The sequence below is a fragment of the Etheostoma cragini genome, chromosome 2 (genome assembly GCF_013103735.1).
Source record: "Etheostoma cragini isolate CJK2018 chromosome 2, CSU_Ecrag_1.0, whole genome shotgun sequence".
Classification (NCBI taxonomy): Eukaryota; Metazoa; Chordata; class Actinopteri; order Perciformes; family Percidae; genus Etheostoma; species Etheostoma cragini.
The window spans coordinates 20551220-20572099 of record NC_048408.1 but is presented as its reverse complement, the minus strand read 5'-3'; positions in this window follow the sequence as shown (position 1 = coordinate 20572099).

Below are 20880 nucleotides of genomic sequence, written 5' to 3'. Positions count from 1 at the left end.
GTTTAGATCTAATTTTTGATGCAAAAAACGTGATCACAAACACACACAAAAAAAACAAAAACTTATTTGTACCCCTGAAAAGTTCTTCCAACTCATGTTTTACTTCCATCAGGCAACTGGCACATTTATTTATTTTTATGATCAAATGTTTAATATGGCAAGCTAAGAACAATGCTTTTTGTCTTTGTTCTGAAACGTTCATCAAACAGGAATTTCTCCCAGTGTCAGCTGAACAGTGAAGTAGCTGGGGCTGGGTTTATGTGTCATAGCATAATCTCATTAAGATGTGAACATTTATTTATAATAATTACCTTACTGACAAATGTCAGCTATTCTTATGTTATCTGTGCTTAGGTTTTCAATTAGTAAATAAAAAAGTTGGTGGACTGAAATTGCATTTTTTTTTATAAAGGACCACAATATCAATGGTCAAACATTGCACTAAATATGAAAAAATAACAACAAGCTACACTTTTAGAAGGTCTGTTAAAGAAGGGTCAGCATTGAGTTGTATGATGTGCAGTTGTAGCAGATGACATTCTTGATTACGCCACCTTCATGGAAAAGCCTGACTGGCAAGAGCATATTGGAAATAATTCAATTGTCTGTGGTAGTCTGATGTACAATTTTTTTCTGAATTCCTGCAGGACTTTTAATTTTGATGCTGACAATTAGGTTGAAGATACAAGATTGTGCAGAACATGCAGAAGGTGCATGATTCTCTCGCCCCACTGTTGTTGTCTTAAACCAGCTTTCCTATTCACTTCTTCACCAAACAATCTGAATCTGTCAAGAGAAGGCGGTCAACTTCCTCAGAAAGTCTGAAGGTTTCCTCTCTGAAGAGCTGTTGTCAATCGAGGGCTTCCACCCATTACATCACAACACTGTCTCCCACAAGTACCCTCTGACTAGGCCTGCATGATTTGGGAAAAAATATGAATCACAATTTTTTAGCTCAGAATTGATGTCACAATTCTCTGCCACGATTTTCTTTCTCACAAAGTGTAATGTTTATTGCACACGTGAACCATGACAAAACAAAACAACTTGTCAGTACCAAACAGTTTTTTTTGGCCCCTATAGCACATTGCGTATCACCACAAGCCTGTAAACATAGCGGCTTCGATGAGAAGAAGGGAGAGCATTGCAGCGCTTGGAGCACAAACCTATTTATTTAATTATATGTGAATCAAAGTCATTAAAAAAAAAGATGTAATCGTGAACAGGTTGAATCGAGATTGCAATTTTATAACGTTTAATCGTGCAGGCCTACCTCAGACCTTTATGAAGTGCACTTACAGTAAAAGCGTGTGAGACTAAGTGTAAGTGTCTGCATATTCTTTAAGTGAAGTGTATGTGGGAGATGCAGGGAGAAAGTTAGAGGATAAACAAGGTAGTTACACAAGCTGCCCAACCAAAACACCATTTGCATTTTCTTCTCATGTTTGCTAAATATAACTTTTGCAGCTTTTTAATTGCGTTGTGTTTAAACAGAATTTCTTTCCATGTTTTTTTTTTTCTGTTCTCTTTTTTTAATTTTTTAATTTTTCTTTGCAGTCTTAGACTTGCAGAGGGCTAGTCAAGATTTTTTCTCTGGTATTCAAGTTTATAATGGCACTTAGTGACGCACTAACATGCAAATAGACGCACACACACACACACACAAACACACACGCACACTGTACCATGCAGACTGTAATTACATGCTGTTACTGTGAGGGCCTAACTGACCTGTCAGGCTGTACCATTGCTCAGAAATACAAGTCTCTTACACAAACATACACAGTCACAGTGGTACACAGCTGGTGCAGGAGAGTTGGGCTTCAAACTGTAGGCTCTTGAAAGCCTCGACTAATTTCCTGTTAAGTGTACTTGTCGTGTTCCTAACTCAATCACTTTGCCATTTCCGGCTATGTTATCACTATCTCTCAATCTCTCTCTTCACAATCACTTCCCCTTTCCCAGAAGAAGACAACAATCCCAACTCATCAAATCACCATCACTTCCTAATCCACGGTTGTGGTTCATTAATAAATTGATGAAGGTGCCCTGACAGTGCTGAAGCCTCCTCCCCCACCACGAACACAAACGCCCCGCTCCAGGACTTTAAAGGAAGAAATTAGATAAGTCAGCGGCCGTCCTGCGAGGGAGTAACAAGCTAATTTTCTGTCACAAACAAACTGTCAAAACACACATTTCATCTGATGACTGGAGGGGTCAGAGATTATCCTCAACTTAACGACTTTAAAGAGAAGCGCTTTTTTAGTTGCGCAGTAACTGGGTGTTGAGAAATGAGCCCTTCAAAGGGAAACCTTCAAAGGGGTTTTTAATTATTACATGGAGTCTCCCAGAGATGGAGTCTCTGTTGTCATCTCTCTCTTTCCCTCGCTCTTTCTCTCTATATATATTTTCCCATCAGATTTTCTAACAAGGTGGAAAATGTATAGTGACACCTAAATATATATAGACACACACACACACACACACACACAGTCTCTTGTTCAGTCACCCTAAGCCCAAACTATGCAACAACTGAAGTTCAGCTGATTTTCAAGGGTGATGATTGTATGTACTTTTTACAGTATATATTTACTATCTTTAATTTGTCAAATTTGTAGCGAGAGAACACATTTAGTTTCCCTCAAAAATCTGCATGAAAATCTATAATCTATAATTATCTATCTATCTATGTATCTTGAACATACAAACAATCCTGATGGCCTATATGCCTAAATGTGTATTTCATTTATTAGGGATTTCACATAATAATCAAATAGTTTTATGATGCTATGTTCTGTAAAGAAAATAGCCGTGTTTCCATGTTCCCTACATGTACACACTGTATTTACATTACATAATTACAAGCCATTTTCACAGCTAAATCTGTATATTACTTTCCACTGTTTTTAGTTCATGCAGTACAATGCAGAAACGTTTGAGAGACTCCACTTGTTTAAAAGGAAATATATATACTTAGGGTATTTTCTCTTACGGTAAAGTCATGGAAACCGTGTAGGGGCCAAAGAGCATTGCTCTAGCAAGCTTACCAGAAAATCTAAGAAGAGAAACAATTAACAAACGTGGATGCATACCCTTAAAGTTCTACAAACAATAACGACCTCTGCTTGCAGTGCAGATTTTGCATTTATTTGAACATTGACCGAGATGACGTTTTCAACATGTTTACAGTATCTCTGTCAACTTCTCTTGCTCTTCTGCAACAATTTGTAAAGAGCAACAAACAATCCCTTCTGGCTCTCTTGGGTCTTTCCTGGCTCTTCTCCACGTCTACCCCACCGTAAGAAAACATCTCTGAACTCTCTGAGACCCTGCCCTCCCTACTTCTGAGCTCCTTCCTTTGGTTACCCTGGAGATGCTTCCTTAACAACCCCCCGAGGCCATGGTAACCAAGACAGCAGCAGTTGCAGAGACAGTGAAGGGACCGTTGTCACGCACCCCCAGCAAGATGCTGAGCAAAAATAGATACTATGCAAAAGAAGTCAAATCTGGTTGAGGCCTCGCCCCCACACAATGACACACACACTCATACTCACCGCAATTACAGGAAGTCTTGGGTAAGAAACATGGACTGTAAAAACACAGGGCCTCATTTGCACACTTAAAATTTGCACATCACCTTTGTCATTTGTTTTTATGCTGATGAGTATAAAATTATCTACATGATCTGTTTTACACACAAAAACACACACACACAAACAGAATGACAAACATTCATTGACAACACACACAAACCCTGAAGCATTCCCAAGCCAGTGTGGAGAACCTATCTCTCCACCTACTCCTTGGTCCTCTCAGAGGTCTCCTCCCAGCTGGACGTGTCTGGAACACCTCCCTAGGGAGACGCCCATGTTGCATCCTTACCAGATGCCCGAACCACCTCAACTGGCTCCTTTCGAGGCAAAGGAGCAGCGTCTCTACTCCGAGCTCCTCACAGATGACTGAGCTTCTCACCCTATCTCCCTCCTGCAAATCCATTCCGGCCGCTTGTACTGGGGTTCTAGTTCTTTCCGTCATAGGAACAAAAATGGACCGGTGGATCAAGAGCTTTGCCTTCTGGCTCAGCTCTCTTTTCGTCGTCTTACAGAGGTGTGAAGCAAATGCAATATGGTCCCTGCTGCTCCGATTCGTCAACATACGACAGTACACAGAGCTGGTTGAAAATGGGCATGCTTTTTCTTCAGAGTTACCATTTAACGCAAGCACTAGCTACCTAACTTAAACAGGACCATAATACACTAAATGAACAGCATGCTATGAAATAGGGACTTTTATAGACTTTTATAGAAAGGGAATTGTTTTTGGAGTCAGTGGAGTCACCCTCTGCAGGAAATTAGATATAATTCAGGTTTAAGGCACTTCACTTTTGAGGCAGAAAAAGTTAGGTCACCGCTTGGTACAGACCCACACAGTGCACACATTTAACAGACACACAGGCATCTATACAGGCAGACTCATTACAGAGGGAATTCTGCCTCATCTTCTGACTTTATAGCGTTCTCATTAGCTCAAATATCAGTTCAGTGAACAGAATGGTAATGGAGAATTGAGCAAGGAGGTGAATGTCAGATGAGAGGTAAGTGAGAAAGAAAAGGGTGAAGGTGCCTTGAAAGGGAAAAGGAGGGGGACAAAATGGCCCCTGCTGGTGATTTAACACCTGTTGGCAGCCATATTCCCGGATAAGGATGGCTGAGAAGGGCTTGTGCATCGCTAAACATATCCCACAAACTGGCTGTCCTCACAAAACCCATAGTCAATGTAGACATGGTTGATCTGTTTTTTCCCCTTTGCTAAGGCCTCATATTTCACAAGTCATTCTGAATTGAGGAAATTAGATATTTTTTTGATGCTAGATTTAATTTTAATTTCTTGTGTATTTTCAACACCAAATAACTCACTTTACACATTTGGTGGACATTATCACAATTACCCTCTGTCAGCCAACGGCCCTGTTTTAAATGGGTTGATTAAAACCTGCCTATTGTTACTAAAAAGCAAAGAGACACAGAGCCAGTATCCTTCTATCTATCTATCTATCTATCTATCTATCTATCTATCTATCTATCTATCTATCTATCTATCTATCTATCTTTACAAATTACATTTAAAACTCTTGTGAGCATTCCTCAAGTCTTGTAATATGTAGATGCAGCTAATGAATGCAAAAATGTTGATGCAATCAAGTTATGTGAAACAACTAAGTGGAACAATGTGTGTCTTTGCTAACATTTAAGCCCACACAAGTAGTGTAGTGCAAGTAGACTACAGTACTTAGAACAATGGACTTCACAATCACATTTTCAACATGGCTATCACTATGCAGTATCTAAAACTGTAAAGAATTTTCCCCTTAAGTTAATATTTACTGCATGGGAAACCTGATTTTTTAGAAACTGCCTAATTGTTTGTGTCTCATACATTTTTCCCAAAATTGATGTCTTTCATCTTAAGTGCATCTGTGGCCTCACATTGAATATCTAAAGCTGCAGTATATTTATTTTAAATATGCTTTAAAAGCCCGAAGCAAACAACATGGCCTGGCATATGAATGAGTAATGGGATTTTTGGGTATAGTCAGGTTCAGCAGGTATTAAACTGGATAAAACTATTCATTTGGGACTGAGTTTTTACACACACTGTTGTTATGAAACCATCCACAACATTAAACAAAGTACAATGGAAGTTACACCTGCCACTCATGTGAAGCTACTCTGCCATTAAAGAAAAACTTCACCTCTCAAAGAAGGAGAGGAAACCAGAGGGAAAATGTTTGCTAGCATATTTCTAATATCTGCTTACTTAAGGTGACCAAGTTCAAATTAATCATCAGGGATGAGATAATCATTATACTGTCTTTCTGTCACTGAGCCCATCTCACATCCTATATTATGCTAATTTTAAAGTTCATACTTGTATTTTGGGTTTGTACTAGAACATGTTTACAATGTTATTTTTCTCATACTATCTGCCTAAATATACCTGTATTCACCTTGTGTCTGTTCAACACTCCATTTGAGTGCTTGTCTCTTCTAGCCCCTCTCTCTTTGTTTCACTGTTATGAGGCAATCAAGGTGAAAGGTTTTGTGTCTCTTATGGTTTTGGCCAGGTCAGGTGGTTCGGGCATCTGGTAAGGATGCACCCTAGGGAGGTGTTCCAGGCATGTCCAGCTGGGAGGAGGCCTGGGAGAAGACCCAGGACTAGGTGGAGGGATTACACCCTCTAACCTGGCCTGGAAACACCTCAGAATCCCCCAGTCAGAGCTTGTTAATGTGGCTCAGAAAAGGGAAGTTTGGAGTCCCCTGCTGGAGCTACTGTCCTCACAACCCAACCCGGGATAAGCGGAAGAAGATAAATGGTTAAGTTAGTGAAAATATGAATTAGAGATCATATTTACAGAATTGATTTCTCTCCTTAATAATATGTATATTTTCATGTTTAAATTTCATTCAGCTTAATTAAATGCCATAGCCAACCCTGCTCTCCTGCCACCTCTGAGCTATTGTTATGATAGACAATATTTTTAAAGTGTCAGTGTTTTTTTCTCTAACTTTCCCACTTTCCATTCTTTTCTCAGACAATCATCTTTTCTTCCGTTTGGTCTTCCTCGCCTGTCCTCCAGACCTGTGGCCTCTCTCTTTGTTAATATTCTGAGGATCTCGTCAGGTTTGACCTCGGGGCAAGCCTCTGAAAAGATCTCATTTTGACTAGGAGCTACCAATATGCCCTCATAAAGTTGTAAAGTAGAGCCCATAATAAAACACTAGTGCAGGCACAGACCACACACATGCAATACATACAGTACAAGCACACAGGTTTACACACACAATATGTACTGCATGTGCAAACATATGATTAAAGGTGTGATAAATATATATATATATATACTGGACCCAGTCTGTAATGGTAATTTTTACCATCAAAGACAATAAACTGAGCTCTTAACACAAATGCAATGCTTGGTTGCTGGCACGTGACAGATTGTACTAAACAATACAACTTGGAATATTGCAGCAGATCATTTTTAAGAAAGCCGGAGCATTATCCATTACTGTTTCCTGCTGTATTGGTTTGGCCTGCATGAGAAATGAAGAACAATGACTTCAAACAAGATGAATGTTTTCCCTCCAAGGTCCTGTTGTTACTGCTCTCCTCAAAGACCTTCATCCCTGCATAAAAAACAGGAAGGCATTAATTATTCTCTCTGAACATACAGTAATGTATTAACATACCTTTAAAACCCCAATATGGGTAAATTGGCATTAAATAAACAGCTTAGGGGGCTAAAGACAATAAATGTTGGCATGTGTACGTGCTTGTCAGCATGTGTATGCGATGATACAGGAAGCGTGTGGGTGGATCATGGTGTTGAGGGATGTTGTAAGAAATTACTGTCCTGAAAAATCTCTTTATTTCTTGAAAGCTCTCAATTATCAGGCTGTGATGTTAAGCCTAACATCTTAGCCTACACGCTTCACATTTCCCTAACTAAAACCTTAAGGGATAATGTTATCACTAATCTTTATAATCATATACTGTATGTAAGTATTAATTCAACTATACTTACAGGTACATGTACATAAAGCTATCATAAGTTGCTTTCAGTGTTTAAAATCTGTTTTGTGAGGAGTGTGGTACTATATAAATAAGGTTTAAATGTCTGTGCGTTTTGGTATTTTATCTAGTCCTTTGTAAATACTGCGCATGCCAGGTTTGGATTTGCGTACTTAACTTAACCTTCAGACAAACTACTGTGGAAGCAACAAATATCCCTGAGACCAAAGGGTATCTTCCATGAAGGAATTACATCACATAAAAAACACTATGAGAGCCGGCCAGAAATTACCAAATGGTTTAAAGTAATAAGACTGTTCCCCTTGGGATTATGGCGGTCATTGACCTGCTAGTCATCTGGTCTCACCTGCCTGGCAGGTCTTTACAAATTTCCAAATAGGCATTGTTTGGATCTATTGACCACATATTTGAAATAGAAAAGGTTAATTTCTTGCTTGAATGACTTGAAACAGTATTTAGGCTATGATTGATGATGTTACAAGAACACAAAGGTTCAGACAATAACTCATCTTAATCAACTTATCTCATCAGATTCTTCAATAAAACAATGCTTAAAATACAGTGCAACTGTAAAATAAGCTTAACCTTTGTTCACTAAAAGACCATTAGCACGCCATCAGTCTCATCTCTTTAGCATGCTAATGAGTTTTTATGTCCCATTTATTCTCTCATGCACATGAATAACTTTGGTGGCGAAGAGTTAGATGAGAGTACAAACCTTATTGTACTTGGCGATAATCTTGGCAAATAAAGGGACCTTTTGCATGAAAATACACAAAAAAACTATCATTTTGGTTCTAGCTGATGCTGTGTTGAGTTGTACTTAGCGTTTAACCTGCAGTGTAAGACCTTACAAATGCTGAAATGCATTGTCAATTTCAGCATTTTTATTGTGACAAGTAAATTAAATTGTAAATCTAATCACAAATCTTGGTGTAAATAATTAAATGATCAATGATTTTGTCTAATGAAAGAATGGCAATAAGTCCCCTCATCATTTATACTGTACAACTGTCTCTCCATCTCTCCACATAAACATGTTAAAAATAATACCATTTACAAATGTTAGTGTTTTGTTCAAGTGAGTTGCTTTACATAACTAACACGTCTGCACGGCGGCTGTGGCTCAGTGGTAGAGCGGTTGCCTGCCAATCGGAAGGTTGGGGGTTCAGTCCCTGGTCCTGCAGTCCCATGTCGAAGTGTCCTTGGGCAAGACACTGAACCCCTAGTTGCCCCTGATGCTGTGCATCGGAGTGTGAGTGTATATCTGATGAGCAGGTGGCACCTTGTACGGCAGCCTCGGCCACAGTGTGTGAATGTTTCCTGTATGATGTAAAAGCGCTTTCAGTAGTCGTTAAGACTAGAAAAGCGCTATAGAAATACATCACATTTACATTTGCACACATGCGACCCATCTTTTATCACAAAAGTGTGACTAAAATATCTTTTAGTCACACTAAAATATCTTTCTGATATTTTACGCTAATAGGAGTTTTTCATATGAAATATTGAGTTCAGCTTTGAGTGGACACGTTTTGCCATTAGCAATGACGATTTAACTTATTTTAATGACAAGAAAAAATTTCAATTCAAACCTTCAATCTTGTTACAGTCCAACCATTTCCCTAGTTCTTATGTTTCTTTTTGGTTTTTCACGATGCTTGTTTGCAGAATTTAAGTGACAGTCAATTACGGCTACTCGTTGAAAACGAAAAGAAAAACGCAAAAAGAAAACACAGAAGCCTCACTCACAGCTAAGATGATATTACCATCCAGTTTACAACACAACGGCCGAAGATGTAGTAGAAAGAGAGAACTGTGTGTATGTGGGCGTTGAGATGGGTATCACTGTAGGCCATGAAGGCCTGGGCCGTTTATTTAAAGAGCCACTATAAATGTTGAAGCAGTGATAATAGCTGTGGGGCCAAGGGATGACATTTTGACAAACACAGCTTATTATAGAAATGGTTTTATCAATGTGTTTATGGCCCCATCCAAGTTGCACATCGTGTGTGAGTGTGTGCATGTGGATGTGCATGAAGGGCTGTGCATATGTGAAAATGTACATACTGAAGTGTAACAGAGAATCTTTGCGCTCTCATGTTTCTCTGTGTGTGTGTGTGTGTGTGTGTGTGTGTGTGTATGTGTGTGTGTGTGTGTGTGTGTGTGTTTTGTGAGAGAGTATATTGCTACTAGCTCATTGAATTGCTAGAACTGGAGAGTGAGAAAGACAATAACCACTAAATGTGCTTGTTTTACCTCATTTATTTTCTGAAGTGAAAAGATTGTGGGGGAGGAGATGGATAGAATAATCTAACGGCTAAAAGCTAAAGATAAAAGGAGAGAGGAATGGCGGAGGAGGGACAGGCAATTGAAGTGTAATAACTTTTATACATCTTGTTTTTCTTTCTGTCTGCAACTTTTCCACTCTTGGTTTCTGAAACTAGGAGGCATTGATTGTTCAGACAGTCCTCCACATACACAGCCTCACACATCAGCAGGCAGTCACGTTCACCAATACACAAACACTGCATTGATCTTGCAATAACTGCTAGGCAACAGTATGTTACTACAGACACATTGCTGCTAGCTCTGTAATTGTGTCTTCTCCATTGTGTGTGAATGGGTGGTGCGGCACCATTAGTATTACTAGTCACATTACTGAAGCATCATTACCAATTATCACCGCCATGCTACCACGCTGCTGTGCCAGGGCTTTGCAAAGTGTGTGTGTGTGTGGGTGCACACACACATGAATTAGTCCAATCTCTGTGGAATAGCTGATCATTCATTTGTGTTGTGACTGTCGTGATTTCCCCTGTTGGGCTGTCAAATGATGTCAGACACAGTCAGTAGCAGGTGTTTGGGTTCCTCACGCTGACAGTGTTTTGCGTTGGTCCTTTTGTGGGCCATTAATCTGTCTATTTTCTCCTTCATACCTGTCACTATCGCTCCTCCACCTGCAGTCACTCCCTCTGCATTCTTGAAAAAGATTTGTCATCCTTTTTAAACACTCATTAGGTTAGTTATGTTTAAATGCGGTGGCCAGCCGTGATCGTACATTGGTTAGTACTCTGCGTTGTGGCCCTGAAGGCCGAAATGCATCGCCGGCAAAGGTCAGAAGAAAATGAAGAAACTTCTTTAGTGAAAGGTACATTTGCAAAGCTTTGTAAAGCAATGATGTTCTGAAGGGCATCTCAAAGCAAAATTATGAAAATGTTTTGAGTGCAGTGATCCATTGGGATCCATTTTCTGGCGACCATAAATTTATGCTTTTTTATAAATACATTCATATCTTCCAGTGTACAACTGATCGGTGGTCTGGATGAGCAAATCAGCATCATTATCCTTGCCTGACGTTGTCATACTCGGATTCTAGTCAGAATATGAGTCTGATTCTGCTCCATTGGGTTGTGATTATGGGGCTTGTTGCAACCAAACCAGGAAAGAAAATGTCTCTGCACTTAATTTTGACCCACAACCAATCAGAGCAACGGAGTATGTAAGATATGTTTTAACTTTTGCCAAATCCCATGGGAAGATTGGCAAAAAAAAAATTCCAATCGACAGATGCCTTGATTACAGTTCTCTGTTCCTCTTTTAAAATGAGTGCGCTGTCAAAAACACATCTCAATACTCCAGCGGCAGCCGTCTTTGTTGTAAACAAATTCAACCCAAGCGCTCTTTGGTGACATGGTTAATTACTTTACTGTTGATCATCCGTCCATCATCGTACAAAGCCCTCCCTATAACAATTTGATTGGTCCGAACAACTCTGGTTTGAGCATAGTTGCTCCACAACGGATCTGGTACAACTGGAGGTACACTTTCTGTTCAATAACATACTGCACATTTCTACTTGCCTCCAATCAAAAATGCCACAATGACTCAATGATTTAACTCAGGTTGTTCAAGAGCTGTTGATAATTAAAGAAAATCCATGGACGCAATAAATTTAAGTGGAGAAAACAAGGTTGTGTTATGAATTTATTGAGCTAATTACAATCAAACAGAAGAAACATTAGGTGGTTTCAGGATTTAATGCTGAGCACAGGCGTGCGTGCTTCTTCACTGCTTTGAGCACAGGAAGTGTCTCAGTCCTGTATATAGCGCTCCTTACACTGTGGGTGTCGTAGTCTGTTACTGAAGGAGCGGCTTATGGCCCCCACACTTTCATGCAGAGTGTGAGAGGTGTTGTCTATGATGATTGACATCAGCTTGGCTAACATCCTCCTCTCACCAACCTCCTATAGAATCAAGAAGGCAGACATAGCTAGCCCTCTTAACCAGTTAATGGATTCTTTATGTCCTTCTTTGTGCTTCCACCTCCCCAGCAGATCACTGCATGTTAATCTGCTTACATAAAACATAAAACACAGCAGTTTTTAAATCCTTTTTAGAACTTTTAAGCAAACAAAAGCCTTTGCTGGTTCAAATGTTACCATAAATGATTTAGTGTTTCTACAAATGTGAGCATTTTGCTTATCTATTTTTGTTGTTATAAGCCGTCCTATAAGCTACCTGTTTGACATGAAGCATGGTGGATTTAATTACCCATTCTCATAATGTACAAGGCATATTTAGGTTGGTTTGTTATTAGGTGTGACCTTTCATCATGAAGTTGCATCATGACATTGCATTACTATATTATATTATTTTCCCCCTTGATATCAACCAGTCCTTGTCGGAGAGGTTGGACAGCTTCAAGTACCTTGGTGTCCACACCACCAAGGGTCTGACTTGGACACTGCATACTCAGTGGCGAACTTGTGTCGTGGAGTGAGACGGCAGAATCGCAACACACCCCTTTCAACTCCCAGAGTTAGGCTTCCTGTCTCGGGTGCCTGGCTCTGTTTCCTGACGGTTCAAACTGCCGTTAGCGTCCTCAGCACCGGAGTTAAATGCTGACTGGGTTTGGATTGCTGTAAATGATAGTGGCTCTCTGCTAGCTGGCTGGGGGTTAACTGTTGAATGGATGTGTTCCCGGGCCAAGGCTGTTGTCAGCTCTCATCCCGACTAAAGCCTTGCAGCGCCGGGAGAGGGAAGAAGACAGACAGGGGTGTTATAGCTGGTCAAATTACCATTAGATTAGTTGTCTATCTGTCTGGATTTCAAGGATTCAACCAAGGATGTTGAGACAAGAGTCCAAAGTCTTTTGTGAAGCTCCATTTCGCAGCCAATGTTTTCTTAGAAATTTTGGCTGCATATCTAAGTTAATTTATGAATCTGGTAGTGTTTGTCGTAAGATGTATAACCACCCCCCAAAAAATGTTTAATAACCCCGGCAAGTTGTCTTGTCTTGACTGTATTTTGTAGGTCTTCCGTGTATTTGGGAGGCAGATTGTCTCCTCTTGAAGCTTAATGATTCTCTTTTTGTTAAAAAGAGAATCATTTTTGGTAATTATTTTCTATATGAAATCGTATGTTGAAGGTCAGCCTCTCAAAATTATCAGCTCATGCACTTATTTATCCTCATGTCTTCACAATGGAAAACAACGTGTTGTTATTAATGGAAACAAATCTGAAACTCTAACTAAACATTTTGGTGTACTTCAAGGATTGACGCTTGGTTGACTTCTTTTCTCTATAATTACTAATGATCTTCCCTCTATTTGTAAGTGTTCTGTTCAGCTTTATGCTGATGATACTGTTATATATACAGTACTTCTCATACAAATTTAGTAAAGATTAAAGCAGATCTGTAGTCAGATTTTAATAGTTTACAGCACTGGCTTTCAGCTAATAATTTACTCTTTAATAAAACAAAAACCCATACCATGACTTTTTGTACTCAACAGAACATCAAACTCAAATGCAAAAAGCATTCATGTCCTATTTTCTTTCTGGATGCCACTACATTGCAGAAAGTTGACCGTGTCAAATTCCTGGGCCTATACTTTAACTCTGAGCTTTCTCATATCAATCATATTGTACATAAATTGAATTATAGTCTTAGTCTCCTTTTCTCTTCCAGAAAGTGTTTCCCACTTAAGGTCAGAAAAAGAATTGCTCTATAACTTTTACTGTCAATAATGGATTGTGCTGATTCTGTGTACCGCATTGATAGAGATAGCTAGTAGTGGAATTGTCACCCAAAAGATGAATTTTAATAATAAGGAATTACATAAAAAATATGATTTAAAATATATTTTAATGACTGACAATTTCAGCATTTGTTTACTTGGCTGAGAATGACATGAACATTTACTGAACCTGTGCACCCTAATCTCAGACAAGGCAATGGATCACTGTTTTTGGCAAATAGTAGCAAGGTGGTGATACAGAGAGAGAGAAAGTGTCTGTTTTGCTTCACGGGTGACTGCAATTCCCCTTTTGTTCCCTACTCAAAGCCTGCTGGATTGGAAACACATTTTCACCCAAAGTCTGCACCTCAACCCTGAAGGCTCACACAAAAGCAGGCAAGAAAACACACACAAACACACACACACACGCACACACACACACACACACACACACACACACACACACACACACACACACACACACACACACACACATACAAGCAAATGCAAAAAACCCAAACAGCCAAAGGCCAGTGGTAAACAGCCATTTTCTTTGGCCCGCGGTCCTGATAATCAACCTCTAATCAAGGGCTTATAGCATTGTTAGGGCTCGTTAGGGCTCGTTAAGCACTGATTTATAAACTGTGTATGGATGGTTCCAACCCACTGCCTTTTCTTCATGGGGACATTAGGAGATGGACATTGCATTGATGTATTGCACTTGCATTCTCTAATCCATTCACTTGGTCTGTCCTTTCAGATGTGTGTGTGTGTGTGTTTGTGTGTTTTCCATTATCACGCATGACATTGTGACAGTAAACACACACACACACACACACACACACACACACACTTGGCAGATATGTGTTCCGTTCAGTTTCCTGTGTACTGGTGAGTGGAAGTGGCAATGGCTGGACGTGGCAGCACACATTTGCACATGCACAAGGGGTATGTGCAGGACACACACACACACACACACACATACATACACACTCAGACACACACATGAACTAACATGAACACTTTTATTGAGCTGTAATTGCCTCAAGCTATATGAATGGAGTCATCTCAGCTCAATATCTTTTTGTCTGAGATCACACACTTTATGATGTTTCTTATGTATACTAGCGCTGTTGTGTGATTGTCCATACTAATAGCGTGTAATTCTTAATTGAGTTTACAGTAAAGTGGATCACACAGAAAAGTCAAAGGTCCTCCAAGGATAGTTTTTAATTTGACCATTCTTTAGTTTGGTTTTGGTCTTTACCAACATTTGAGGGAAATATCTGGCTTATGGCAGCTAAAGGCTTCAGTATGTTCACCATGTAGTTGCTAACTTTGCCTGCCATTTGGTACTAGACAGGTAAGGTACAGTGGGTTCATCAGTTCAGTAATACTGAACCAAAAGACTGAGCTGAAAAATACTGGGAAAAACCTTATGCGAGATGGGGGAACATGGGGGTAAGTTGACAATTCTCTGTGGGTTCATCACTGTTAACAATCTCTTTTACATATAAGTAAACATTTGATTCATTGTCAATAAAAACGTTATAAGGTTATGCAAAAAACTTCCATAATTTTCATAATTATCACAGTTATCATGCATTAAACTGGCCCAGAAGTAAACTCAAATAATTAAATACAAGTATGAGCTTACATAATCAATTGTGACCCACGAGGCAAAATAAAATCAAGCCTGATTTAGTTCCAACTGTAGTTCCAGCATCTTGATGTGAAATAAATCCTGCAACTGCACAAGGTAAACACGTTTTCTCAGCAAGAAGTCCTGAGAACACACGAAGAAGATGATGATGCTTCAGGTAATGAACTCTTTTTTTGGCAGAAAAATATTTATGACCAACAACTTGGACTTCAGTACAGTAGCGTTTTGTGGCCTAGTCCTGTTTAAAATACTTGGTATACACTTTTAAAACATATGTCCCTAGCTTGTGTGCAAACTTTAGTGAGCTGCTCAAAGACAGCCCAGATTTTAGCTTGAATAACAAGCAGGTACTGTACCTCTGTCAGATCTAATAGTCTTACATACAAAAAAGGTACATATAAACAGTTTTTTAATTATTCGAGACAACTTTCTTTTAAAAAACAATTATTTTTAATCTAACCACCGTGATTGTATAAATCTCAAATCAAATAATTGGCTTGATCATGAAAACAACACTGAAATCCCTAAAGAGAGCATTAAATTATAGATTGAAAAATAACACTTTTAATTATTAGTTTGATCCAAATGTCATTATTCCTACTGTATTTGTGAACTATGTGAACATCCATATTGGCTTTCTACAAGCAGTAAAAACCAAAATGTAAGGCTTACTGGCATTGAGGCCTGGCCAGTGCACTCAGGCATGCTCGACTAATGGCCTTTTAAGCTTAATGACCTAAACCAAGCATAACTGAAAGTTTATAAAACTCTCATTCATCAGTGGAGTTTATTCAGCCGATCCTAATGGATGTCTTCCAAAGGCATGCTTAATGAGGTGTTTGTTCTTTAAAATGGCTTGTTAAATGGTATCAACATCTTTGGCTAAAGCAAAGGGATGGAGAATTAGCTTTAATAATTTTGTTATTAGTTTTTTAGTTTGTTTTTCTCCCATTAGTTTATCAGCAAGAAGTTTCTCAGATTAATGAGGTTGTTGAGGCAGGTGAGGAAAATGCAAGATTTGTAAAAGGCAGAGTGGAACACTCATGAAAGGAGACAACCTTAATTCTACAATTAAAAGTGTGAAAGAAGTGAAAGCCCAACCCCAGCTGTGCATGCTAGCAATCCTAACAACATTTTTTGAGTAGGTGTCACAAAGGGTCCTGGGGTCATATATAGTAGGCTACCCAATGTTGTTTCCCTCCTGAGGACTACATAACCTTTAATTCATCAAGAAAAAGAAAAAACACCATGCTTTCACCCAGCAAAATGAGAGAGATGTATGTCAGAGAGAATGTAGAAACCCAAGGAGAATAACAGCCTTTTTTCTCCAAAGCTTTATGGGGAGAGACTTAACAGGATTTCATTGATTTTAAATCACTCCTTGCGAGGGGCAGTCACAGCAATGAGCTAAGAAAAAGTTTTTTTTTTTTCCACTTACCTTTTAATTGAGTTTCAAAGTGAAGACAGGTAAATTAAAGGAAAAAAATGTTGGTAGAAAAAAGTTATGGATTAAATTAAGATGAATTTGGTGAAAAAGAGCAAGCTGATTTGGCTGTATGATTAATCTGTAATTCTCAGTACTTTGGGAACCAGATATTTCACTTTTGGTTTCTCTTTCTCTCTCTTTTATCTCCCAACCAAAATACACATCAACAGAGCAACAGAAACATGGACAGGGAGTTACATAAGAAGCCACTGGACTCCACTCTGTAATGAGCTGTAAAAGTTCTCTCACTGTGTCATCTCTGTTTCCATCTCTGCCTCTGTCTGAGTGTTCCAGTCAATCAGTCGCATTTATGATTTTGCTCTTTTCTATGCAAGGGGTAAGACATGGAGGAAATAACCAATTCACAACGAAGAAAATATGTTTAGCTTCTGTTGCAGAGCAATAGATGGAAGTAGTTTAAATACACAATGCTAGTGTCTTAAGTGAGCCATTCTGACCATTTAAAAAAAAAAAAAGGTTTTATAGTGGATTCCACAGCCCTAAAAAAAGTGTACAGATTTGATATATCACACTGGTTGTTAATGGCAGAGATAGGAGTTGTTGAAGCCCAATACAGGTGCCAATGTTGATTATTGAAGTACCCACTATTTTGCAGTGATATTCTGTAAATAAAATTATGTCAATTTTTATTTATTTTCAACATTTAGTTTTAAATCAGAATCTATTTCTTGTTGTTTTACCTGTGCAATTTTCTTTTTTTCCCAGATGAAATGCCAGCATTTAGAGCATCGTGAGACACTGAAGAAAACTATTGATGTATCAATGGATATCTAAACCCTAATATGATGGTTGAAACTGAGGTTGAAGTGTTGTGTGGTGCCAAACTTTATCAAAGCCTCATCTTGTTCCACTGCTTTTCCTCTGATGTTGACTGGGTACTGTGCTCTAGGTGCTCTAATGATGAGGTTTTGATGTTAAGTTTGGACTGTACAAGTCTCCCATTGCCAGACCTTCCTCCACAGCACCATGGAGGACTAGTCCACACAACATTATGGGATGGGAGAAAACACACACACAGCCAGCTAGCACACCCCGGTCTGTCTGTCTGTCTGACTCCCCCAGCACTAAGAGACTTCAGTCAGGATGAAAGAAGACAACAGCCTAGGGACACAATTACTGTTAACCCCCAGCCAGGTAGCAGCCAGACCCTATCATTACAGCAATCCAAAGGTTTCTATACGTGACGTAAATAAACTTGACTAGGTATGGTGTTTAACAACAAAAACTACAACTTCCATAATTCCATGAAACTTCACAACGTCATCAAAAGTCAGTGTCATCTTTGTGTTCCCCGAATTTTTCTTACCTAGCAGCAGAATATTACATATTGTATGTTTAACATAGAGCATAAACAGGTAGTTTTTAATTTTTGTCATGAACAAGATGCAATTTGGTTTGCATTGCCAGACGCATCTCCACTGTGCTGTGGAGGAAGGTAGGGCTACACCACTACATTCTGGGATAGAATTGGAAAGGTATTAAAGGATACAACATATAATGATAACTGACTAACACAATACAGTAACGTCAGCTGTTTAAAACATGGTAGCATTACTGCACTATCACGTATCTGTGTGAAGGGCCATCTGGGACATTATTCACAATTGCCACACACACAATTCTTACATATACACTAATGAACAATAACATTTTAGTACAGTGTGTAAGAACATTTCACTTGTATGTGTGTGAAGGAATTGTGAATAATGTCTCAGATGGTCCCTCATAGGTATGCCTTTATTTCTAGACAATCATGAGATGATCACAAAGAGGGACAGCCAACCTTCACCTCATCACTCATACTGTAAGACCGGAAAGCAAACAGTATGATGCAACATGTTCTGAAAGGCACTGAAGCCAGTGGTTGTGTTTTCATGTTTAAGTTTGATTCATGTTGAATTCAATCAGCAGCAGGTTGAAGTGGGACATGGCATCTGAAGCACAGTGCTTACCTGACACTGTCTACGGCCTCTGTTTCATTTGAAGATAAGGTAGCTGTGAATGTTGAAGCTGTGTGTGGATTTTTTTTGTATGTTATAATAAAGCTGCAACAATAGGCTACATAATTTTATACAAACGTGGATCAAATGACTACATGTACTGTGTAAGGGTTTCCTTCTAGTGACAACCCCACTGACAAACTCCTGAATCCTACACACGGTTCATTTATACCATTCTCAATACCATTGCTTCCAACCACAGCTGGAAGCTGTTTTCGGCAAAAGGGATCTTAAATTGTGTACACAACCTGCGCTAGCAAACACTAACTAGCTAATGAACTTAACGTATCCTTTAACCACTTAAGAGCCAAATATTTCCTTCATTAGCTGGTGAAAATCAAACAGACTTCAAATGAGAATATACATTGTACTTAAATTATCAGGCTAAAAATACGACTCCAAATAAATGTTGCTCTGTCTACTGAATAACATTCTAACATGTTCAACTTTATAAGGTGATAATCGACAATGTTATGATGTTTTTTGCTGCGGTGTTCATCCATATTAATACTGGGAATGTGAGTGACAAGGATAAACTGGGGAATTTCTTTTTACAGACATTTGTGTTGAGCTATTCTGAAAGCTGAAATTGTGTTTTTGCGGGAGTTTATTGAAGTCAGAAAAGCTAGTTAGAATAGCTGAACTGACTGTTTCACATCTGTCATACAGAAGTATAAAATAGGTGTGCTAGCTAGCCTGCAGACACTCCAAGATGGTGAATCCAATAAAAAATAGATGTCACTAGCATTGGACACTTCAGATTAATTACATTCTTTCTCTCCACCCATTGAGGCTAAATCCAATGTATGTGATCAAGTCTGTCTCCAGAGAAGCTCTGCTTCTAAAAGTGGAAGAAGAATATGAGGCACAGTGCAGCGAAAGATGACACACATTTTGCCCTGGTGAAGCAGACTGGGCAGCACTAAATCTCAAATCAAAGTTGTTCTGTAACACCCCCAGTTAAATGTATCTATCGTAGCCAGAGAGCAAAATGAGAATATTGATATTGTTGTCAATGGGGATATGATTGAGGGTTTGATATTAAAATAACCCTAAAGGAAAATGGACAAGTAGTGGGATTCACCAGGCATGAAAACCAGGGTAGAGTTTTGTCTGTTTGGTGACACGTGAAGAGAAATGATGAGATGATAGAATGTTTCTGCCTGAGGGAGAGAAAAGGTTTGGAGTGGTGTGTGTTAAAGTGAGTGTTGGGAATTGGTATGAGTGGAGATTAAATTATTGTCAAATTATCTAATAGGTTTTATCAATATTAATACAGTCACGAATATGTTTAGGCTATTAATAACTTTACCGAATCAACAAACAATTAAAATGGGGCACCACCCTACCAATATTGAACTGTGAAACAGTCTTGTAGGTGGTGTTACCTTTAAAATTAAGATCTCAATTAATTTTATAAATTAATCTTGTATTCTTGAAGGAACATAAGAAGGTTAAACTTTGAGCACAAATCAGCCCGACAAATTTACGAATAATCACAAACAACAGCTATTTAAAGTACAATATAACTTATTTTGTGTGTTTGTGTGTGTGTGTGAGAAAAAGAGAGAGAGAGAGAGAGAGAGATCGTCCGAGGAGGAGGGGGGAGGTAACGAGTTGTAGTTTAGATGTAGGTCTTTGCCCTGCGGGTCCATTCCTCCACCTCGAGGGAACGCAGTTAATGCGAAACGAGTAACACAATAGCTGTCTGTGTGCGTTACATTCCCGCAGCTTCCTCCTTCTGGGTCTACTCAAACTATGCCCTAACGGTGTGTAGGCTAAATGTGGTTGGATTTCTTTGTTGGTTATTTGGTGCCAATTCAGATTTTCTGCAAACACTAGGATATGGGATGGTGCCGCCAAAGATTCATGTTAGCTGCCAAGCATTTCAACCACCAGCTGCTGTTTTGCCCACCCGCTGGTCACTTAGAGACTCGGCGGGTGCCTGTAACCTTAAAGTGCACGACCTGAACATTTGTTGTCGCAACTTTGGGAGCTTGCTGCATGTCTGTCTGGCCTGCACGGCCACGGGCAACTGCTATCCGGCCACCAACGTGTGGGCATTGTTTTAAGTGTACGAATGTAAAAGAAGGGGTC